The 9,367-nt window shown below is 43.8% G+C and overlaps 1 pseudogene; it reads left to right on the plus strand.

Annotated features, from left to right (window-relative positions):
- Positions 1-648: 648 nt before the first annotated feature.
- On the plus strand, positions 649-2,135 carry LOC144259080 (olfactory receptor 52K2-like; annotated as a pseudogene).
- The last annotated feature ends 7,232 nt before the right edge of the window (positions 2,136-9,367 follow it).

The raw sequence follows: 9,367 nt of genomic DNA on the forward strand, positions 1-9,367 counted from the left end.
GGAACCAGTCCATTAAAATGGGGCCATGCCAGCAAAAAGTTTGGGAACCCGTGTCTCAGGGCTTGATTCAACTTTTAACTCACCAGGGTTATTCAATGAGGGGCAGATTTTCTGTCTTCTTCTGGATATTTAGAAAGGGATGTCTGCTGTGTCTGAATCTATTAGGACATTTTAGGGAACATTAGCTCAGTTCAAATGTCCCTGTCCCTTAGGAAGACCCTGCAGGTGTCCCAGCTCTCCCCTTTATGACAGAGGCGCCTGTATGTTCTGTGTAGGTTACTGGTTTGTGCGTTCACTGGCTTGAATTTGTTACACCTTGGGCAAATTCTAGACTCTGATCCACACAGGGATCTTGGAAATGTGGAATTACTTTGCTTTACCACTGCTCAGGATTGTAAATATGCACTGTCCAGTAATGGCTGAAGCCATGTGGCATTCAGAACAGAATGGCTGCAATGGTTAGCATGTATAATGGATTAGTTATGATTTAGTGCCCATGTGACGTTAGGGGTATATTGGATCAATTACTGCTGAGAAAACACCACCTTGTCATCTTCCCATCAGCTGATTAATGATTGTTTTAATGGTTAGTTACAGGGGGAGGAAACACCCATGCCGTGGAACTGACTGCACTCAATTGGCCCCACTATGGCAGCTTCCAAATGGACCATGCCCCAGCCCTCCACCTTCATCCTCCTCGGCATCCCGGGGCTGGAGGCAGCGCATGTCTGGATCTTCATCCCCTTCTGCTCTGTCTACATTCTGTCCCTCCTGGGGAATGGCCTCCTCCTGGCTGTTATCAAGACCGAGCCCAGCCTCCAAGAGCCCATGTACCTTTTCCTTTCCATGCTGGCGCTCACCGACCTAGTCATCTCCACCACCACCCTCCCCAAAGCCCTCTGCATATTCTGGTTCAGCAACCGGCATTCACATCAACGCCTGCCTGTCACAGATGTACCTCCTTCATTCACTGTCAGTCATGGAGTCTGGGTTCATGCTGGCCATGGCCTTTGATCGCTACGTCGCTATCTGTAACCCGCTGCGACACTCTGCCGTCCTGACCAATCGGGCCATAGCCCAAATAGGGCTTGGTGTTGTGATGAGGGGGGCTGTATTAGTGGGTCCACACCCATTCCTGCTGCCACAACTCCTGTACTGTAGGGCCCATGTCATTTCTCACACCTATTGTGAGTTCATGGCTCTGGTGAAACTGGCCTGTGTGGACACAACAGCCATGAGAGCCGATAGTCTGGTTGTGGCATTTCTTACATTGGGGTTAGATTTTATCCTCATTGTCCTGTCCTAAATCCTGATCCTCCGGGCCATCTTCAAGCGCCCCTCCAAAGAGGCTCGTATCACTTCACTAGGCACCTGTAGCTCCCACATCTGTGTTATCCTAGGGTTTTATATTCCAGCTTTTTTCTCCATTCTCACCCATCGATTCAGTCACAGTATGGCTCCTCCTGTTCACATTATTGTAACCAACATATATCTGCTGGTTCCACCCATGATGAACCCCATCATCTATGGGGTCAGAACCAAAAAGTTCCATGAAAGGGTCCTCAGAGTCTTATATACAAGGGGCTTTCAAGCTATTTCATATGGGGAAACATATCTTTTCAGAGAGCATTTCATAAACCCATCCCTCCCATTCACCATCACCTGGGGCACCTTCTCTGCTCTCCGTGATCATAATACATCACTAGAGCAACTACAGCAGTGAGTGGCATGGAAAAGCAATATTGGGAAAGTATGCTTTGTATTTTTAGCTTCCTGAAAATTACAATTTAGTAGCTGGAGATTAAGAGGAGTGTCAGTGACGTAAGGAGCCAGCTCTCTGTGGACTGATGGGACATGCATTGCAGACCTCTTGAGGTCCCTGGATCTCAGTTTGGGAACATCCAGCCTATGACAAACAACCCTATTGGTCAAGCAAGAGGGCTCCTCTGCTGCATGCCAAGGACTGTGCTGTAACCATCCAAGGTAGCTAAATGGACCCCAGTCCTGCATAAATATAAATCTCCTCTGTCTATCTGCTTAGAAATCCTCTAGCAGCAGACAATCAGAATGCCACCTATTTATTATAACAGTTATGTTTTTTTCTCTTCCTCTCTCTCTTTCTTCCAAAGATGTAGGAGAAATAGCTACATTAATGTATTGGCTTGGGAGGCGGGGGACGGGTGTAAGAGAGTGGGGGGTTATTGAGAGCTAATTTAAAGAGCTGTTTTGCCTTTAGTTTTGATCATGGTGAAGCCTGTGGCCATTCTGACCTCCCCTGGGAGACAATATATCATATGAGGTCCAAGTTCTGTCTCCCATACTCACAAGCCATCCCTATTGGTCAACAGTTGTTTCCTGGCATCAGATATCTTCTTCTCTCAGAGTAGCTCCTTACAGCCATACACATTTGTTCTGTTGTGTTCATGAGGGGAAATCAGATGTCTCAAGCACAGTGGCCTGAAGGGATTAATATAACCCGTGTTTTACTGTCACAATATTAAACAGTTAAGTGTGGTCCAGGGTTTCACATAAAGTTATAGCTGGCAACTCCCACTGTAATGATTGCCATAAAATACGTGCTGGCCTTTTATTAATTACACAGAGAAAGAAGAATCCTGCATCTTGGCAGGGGGTTAGATTAGCTGACCCTTGCAGTCCCTTCTCACTGATGGGTCTATGATTCTAAGAAAAAACAGTTATAACATATACAACTTACAAAATTAATTGAAATGTTTGTTTTAATGATTTTCCTTTTCCTTTTCTCTTTAGAGCATCTTTTAAAAAGAAACCCCCTGTTGACAGTTTTTTACTAAGTGTTGGAGACCTTTGTTGAGAAAAAGAGACCCAGGTTTAGGTGGTAGCTTTTGGGCTGCTGTTGTTGCAGTTGAGTTTGGTTTTTCTCCAGACAACACAAGACAGACACGCACACAAGGAGAGAGAGGGAGGGAGAGAAGAAACAGGAGAAAGCTGGAAATGCAGCTTTTCTTTCTGCTGCCTTCTTGCAGCATTATTAGTCACTCTGAGACCTGGGAGTCTTTTACCAAAAACAAATGCTGATTTTGATAACAGTATTTATCTAAACTGTCTGCACCCACTCCCCCACAGGTCCCTCTCCTGCCACCAAGAGGCTGCAGAATGAGCAGATGTATCCTGATACTTCTCTTGTTTAGTTTAACCAAATGAAGGCTGAGGGGAGCTATGATGCTTTCCATAAATACATCAGAGATAAATACCAGGAAGGGAGAGGAGTTATTTAAATTAAGGGCCAATGTTGACACAAGAAAAAATGGCTAAAAATTTGCCATCGACAAGTTTAGGCTTGAAATTAGATGAAGGTTTCTAACCGTCAGAGGAGTGAAATTCTGGAACAGCCTCTCAAGGAGAGCATGTTTCAGAGTAACAGCCGTGTTAGTCTGTATTCGCAAAAAGAAAAGGAGTACTTGTGGCATCTGATGAAGTGAGCTGTAGCTCACGAAAGCTCATGCTCAAATAAATTGGTTAGTCTCTAAGGTGCCACAAGTACTCCTTTTCTTCAAGGAGAGCAGTGTGGGAAAGAAACCTAGCTGGCTTCAAAACTGAACTTGATCAGTGTCTGGAGGGGATAGTATGAGGAGACTGCCTACAGTGGCTTGCAGCTGATCTGTGACTGATGGCAGCAAATATTTCCAATGCCAGAGATGGGACACTAGATGGGGAGGGCTCTGAGTTACTACAGAGTTTTGAATGAATATTGTAGGTCTCAGTTTTCCCTGTGTGTTGCGTGTTTAATGAGGTGGTGGGAGCCGCAGTTTGTTGTTACAGAGGACTAGGTGTGACCTTGCCTAGCACTTGGGACACCAGACAACTGCCTGGATGTGGGGTACCCTAGTGAGCAGTGACCTGATGATCAGGAAGACTACCCCAGCTTGGCAGTCAGCCAGTTCTTACCAGTGAAGGAAAAAGGGGGCACAGGAGATGTGTTTACTTGGGAATGAAGACAAAGGACAGGGGAGGAGCTGTAGGGGGAGATGGTATAGTTTGGTTGTCTGGAAGGAGGGGGCTTCTGGACTGGGGAGAGAGATCATCCAGAGCCCACCTGGATGTGGGAGAGACCTAGATCTACTGTGTTGAGGGAGGCTAGGCCTGAGGGCCATGAGAGCCTCCTATGCGTGTTAAGATGGTCAGCAAACCCTTCTGTTTTACAGTGGCTGAAAGTCACTCTGTGTGATGCTCTGTACCTCGGGGGAACACCCTGCACCACCATGTTCATCCTTATAAAATGACTGTGTGGTATCCAATGCAAAGTTGGTCATGTTGAGTGTCTTCGGAAGGCTCATGATGCACTTAACATTGTTGTTATAGTTATAGACATGTAATTTCATGTCTATAGTTATGAGGCTGTAAATGTGTCCTCATGGCTTAAAAACAAGCCCAGGCAAAACTTTCCAGGAGCAGAGGGGCAGTTCAAACCTCATCAGGGCATGTATGGGACAAACCCAGTCCAGCCTCACAGGAACAAAGGACACAGGCCTACGCAGCAATGGCGGATCTGTTGGACACTCAAGTGAGTCCCCCCCCGTTCCCTTGATCAATTTTGGACTGCAATGATGTAATGCTCATCTGGCTCTGAAGGGAGGGGCAAAGCCAAGAGGGAAGAAAGAACATGATAAAAGGGAGAGACGTTTGCCATGCTCTTCCTTTCTCTTCCACCTCCATCTACAAACACCACCACAACCAAGAGACTGAAGCATTGCTCATAGGGGAAAGCCCTGCTGAAGGGCAACCAGCCAGCCTGTGGTGAGAAGCATCTAAGTTTGTAAGGGAACTAAAAGTGTTAAGATCATCTTAGAAGGTGTTTTGCTTTTATTTCATTTGACCAAATCTGAATTGTTGTGCTTTGACTTTTAATCACTTAAAATCTATCTTTTGTAGTTAATAAATTTGTTTGTTTATTCTATCTGAAGCAGTGCGTTTGGTTTGAAGCATGTCAGAGACTCCCCTTGGGATAACAAGCCTGGTACATATCAATTTCTTTGTTAAACTGGCAAACTCAAGTAAGCTTGCAGAGTCCAGTGGGCATAACTGGACACTGCAAGACGGAGGTTCCTAGGGTTGTGTCTGGGACCAGAGATATTGGCTAGTGTCATTCGGTTGCACAATCCAAACAGCAGCTGGCCAAAAGTGCTCACTCACGTAGCTAGGAGCAGCTTACATGCTTGAGGCTGTGCGTGAACAGCCCAGGAGTGGGGGTTCTCACAGCAGAGTAGGGTAAGGCTGGCTCCCAGAGTGGAGGATTCGAGTGCCCTAGCAGATCACAGGTCCAGATATCACCTGGGGAATGTCACACTCTAGTCTAGATATCGGGGTTGCATTATTCCTTCTGGGGGTGGAAGAGAGTGAGAGGACTCCCTGAGGGAGCCCACAGGAAGAGACAGTGTGGAGAAGGCTTAGAGAAGTGTGGTTCCAGGAGGCGGAGGGGCCTATGGCTTAACCCTTGAGAGAGTGGACCCTCAAGAAGGGCTGTCACAATGAAGGGGGCTTCTTCTAGGGATGATACGGAGCCGAAGGAGAGCACAAGACCTGTAAATCCATGACAGCATATCGCAACTGTAATGTATATTACCCATGGCACCTCCTAGTAGCTGAACATGATAAGACAGTTCAGCGTTCCATTACTGAGACGGGTTTGGTCACAGAGATCCCCTTGGGACTGTCACCTGATGTTCTGAAATTACATCTGAACCCATTTTCCCTGCAAGCTTGGGACTCCAAAACCCTGCCTCATTGAGCCAGACATGCTAGCCTGCTGCCACACAGACCCAGGGTCTGGTCCATGCCCTCAAAGCTGCAGACTAAACTGAAAACAGCTCAGCAGGTACCTGACTCCAGCACCCAGATGCCCAGCTCCCAATGGGATCCAAACCCCAAATAAACTCATTTTACTCTATATAAAGCCTATGCAGGGTAAACTCATAAATTGTTCACCCTCTATAACACTGATAGAGAGATATGCACAGCTGTTTGCTCCCGCACTCACTCTGGGTTTATTAATAAACAAAAGTGATTTTATTAAATATAAAAAGTAGTGTTTAAGTGGTTTCAAGTAACAACGGACAGAACAAAGTAAGTCACCAAGCAAAATTAAGCAGAAACACACAAGTCTAAGCCTAATACATTGAGAAACTGATTACAGGTAATATCTCACCCCCAGAGATGTTACAATATGTGTCTTTCACAGACTAGACTCCTTCCTAGTCTGGGCCCAATCTTTTCCCCTGGTACTGTCCTTCTTGGTTCCAGCAGATATCTCAGGTGATAAGCAGGGGTCTTCTCATGACTGGCCACCCTTTTTTTCTGTTCCTCCCCCTTTTTATAGCTTTTGCACAAGGCGGGAGTCCTTTGTCTGTGTTTGGCCCCTACCCCTCCTTCTGAATGGAAAAGTACAAGGATTAAGATGGATTCCAATATCAGGTGACATGACCACATGTCCTGTGAGACCCCAGCCTCTATTCTTCCTGGGCTGGCCCACACGTACGCAGGAAAGTTTGCAAGTAAACAGAGCCATTTACAGTTCATTGATTCTGAAGCAACCTTAATGGCTTCCACTTAATGTGTTTACATCAATAATACAAGTTTATATCTTATTCTCCTAACTCCAGACATAGAAATAAAACATGGAAACAAATAGGATGACCACACTCAGTAGATTAGTTTTGTAATGATACCTTACAGGAGACTTTTTTCATAAAGCATATTCCAGTTTCATCATATTCATATTCATAAACATATTTTCATAAAGCATACGGAGTGCAACGTCACAATTACATCCTCCCCTTTTAAGTTTTACATTTCTACCATTTACAAGATTTTAGAAAATGAACATGGTCATGAACATAATTTAAGAGCTGCTGTACTGGGTCAGACGAATGGTTCAGCTATCCCAAGATCCTGTCTCTGAGAGTGTCCAGTACCAGAGTTTCAGGGGGAGTGTACAGAACATGGCAATTTTGGAGTGATCCACCTCTGGCAATGAGTTCCACAGGTTAATTGTGTCTTGTGTGAAAAAGCACTTCTTCTTGTTTGAATTAAACCTGGTGGCTATTAATTTCATTGGGTGACACCTTGTTTTTGTATTGTGTGAAAGGGTAAATAACACTTCTTTATTCACCTTCTCCACACAAGTCATGATTTTATAGACCTCTCTCATCTCCTCCTTTAGTCATCTCTTCTCTAAGCTGAACAGCTCTAATATTTTGGTCTCTTCTCATACAGAAGTTGTTCCATACCCTTTATCATCTTTCTTGCCTTTTTATGAATCTTTTCCAGTTCCACTGTATCCTTTTGAGATGGTGTGATGAGAACTGCACACACTAATCAAGGTGTGGGTGCACTATGGATTTATACACTGCCATTATGATATTTTCTGTCTTATTTTTTATCCTTTTCCTAATAATTCCTAACGTTCTTTTAGCCTTTCAACCACTGCTGGGCAATGAGCTAAAGTTTTCAGAAAACTATCCACAGTGAGTCCAAGATTTCTTTCTTGGGTGGTAACAGCTATTTCAGAACACCTTACTATATATGCACATGAGGATTTTTTTTCCATTGTGCATTACTTTGCACTTATCCATGGTCAATTTCATCTGCCATTTTGTTGCCCAGCCACCCAGTTTTGTGAGATCCCCTTGTATCTCTGTTCAGTTAGCTTTGGACTTAACTAATGGAAACATTTTGTATCATCTGCAAACTTTGCCACTTCACTGTTCATTCCCTTTTCCGGATCACTTATGAATATGTTTCAGAGTAACAGCCGTGTTAGTCTGTATTCGCAAAAAGAAAAGGAGGACTTGTGGCACCTTAGAGACTAACCAATTTATTTGAGCATAAGCTTTCGTGAGCTACAGCTCACTTCATCGGCATCCGATGAAGTGAGCTGTAGCTCACAAAAGCTTATGCTCAAATAAATTGGTTAGTCTCTAAGGTGCCACAAGTACTCTTTTTCTTTTTATGAATATGTTGAACATCACAAGTCCCAGTACAGATCCTTGGGGACCCTGTTGTTTACCTCTCTCCATTGTGAAAACTGACTATTTATTACTGATCTTCCCTCTTATCCCATGACCACTTAGTTTCCTTGAGAACCTTTGGTGAGGGACTTCACCAAAGGCTTTCTGAAAAAAAAAACTAAGTACAGTATATGGACTGAATCACCCTTATCCACAAGCTTGTTGACACCCTAAAGAATTCAAATAGATTGGTGAGGCATGATTTCTCTTCACAAGAAACATGTTGATTCTTCTTTAACAATTTGTGCTTATTTACGTGTCTGATAACTCTGTTCTTTACTATAGTTTCTATCAATTTGCCTGGTACTGAAGTTAGGCTTAATGGCCTGTAATTGCCAGGATCACTTCTGGAGCCTTTTTAAAAAATTGGTGTTACATTAGCTACCCTCCAGTCATCTGGTACAGAAGCTGATTTAAATGGTTACCTACCACAGTTAGTAGTTCTGCAATTTCATATATGAATGCCTTCAGAACTCTTGGATGAATTCCATCTGGTCCTGGTGACTTATTACTGCTTAATGTAGCAATTTGTTATAAAACCTCCTCTATTGAAACATCAATGTGGAATAGTACTTCTGATATTTTGCCCCAAAAGAATAGCTCTGAATATTCCCACCAACATCCTCTGCAGTGAAGACCAAAGCAAAGAATTTGTTTAGCTTCTCTGCAACATTTTTCCTTGAGTGCTTCTTCAGCACCTTTGTCATCTAGAGGTCCCAGTGCCTGTTTGGCAGGCTTCCTGCTTCTGATGTGCTGAATACACTTCTTACTGTTAGTTTTTGCACCTTTAGGAAATTGCTTCTGAATCTCAAATTCTTCCTTATGCTCCTCCCCATTATCCTTCCTAGGATCTGACTTCCAGATTTTATAGGATGCCTTTTTGCCTCTGACAGCCTCCATTACTCTGCTGTTTAGCCATGGTGGCATCATTTTGGTCCTCTTGATGTCTTTTCTGATTTGGGGGTATATGTTTAGTCTGAGCTTCTATTTTGGGGTTTTTATATAGTCTCCAGTCCACTGACAGACATTTAAGCCTTGTGACAGCTCCTTTTAATGTATTTCCATTTAACAAGCATCATCATTTTTGTGTAGTTCCCGCTTTAAAAAATAAATGTTACCATTGTGGGTTTTTTTGAATTTTCTCCTCTAAATTTAATTACATTATGGTCTCTATTATTGAGTTGTTCAGCTATATTCACCTCTTGGGCCAGATCCTGTGCTCCACTTGGGACTAAATCAGGAATAGCCTGTCTGCTTTGGGTTCCAGGACTAACAGTGCCAAGAAACAGTCATTGATGGTGTCTGGAAACTACCTCTGCATT

Source organism: Eretmochelys imbricata, chromosome 1 (genome assembly GCF_965152235.1).
Source record: "Eretmochelys imbricata isolate rEreImb1 chromosome 1, rEreImb1.hap1, whole genome shotgun sequence".
Classification (NCBI taxonomy): Eukaryota; Metazoa; Chordata; order Testudines; family Cheloniidae; genus Eretmochelys; species Eretmochelys imbricata.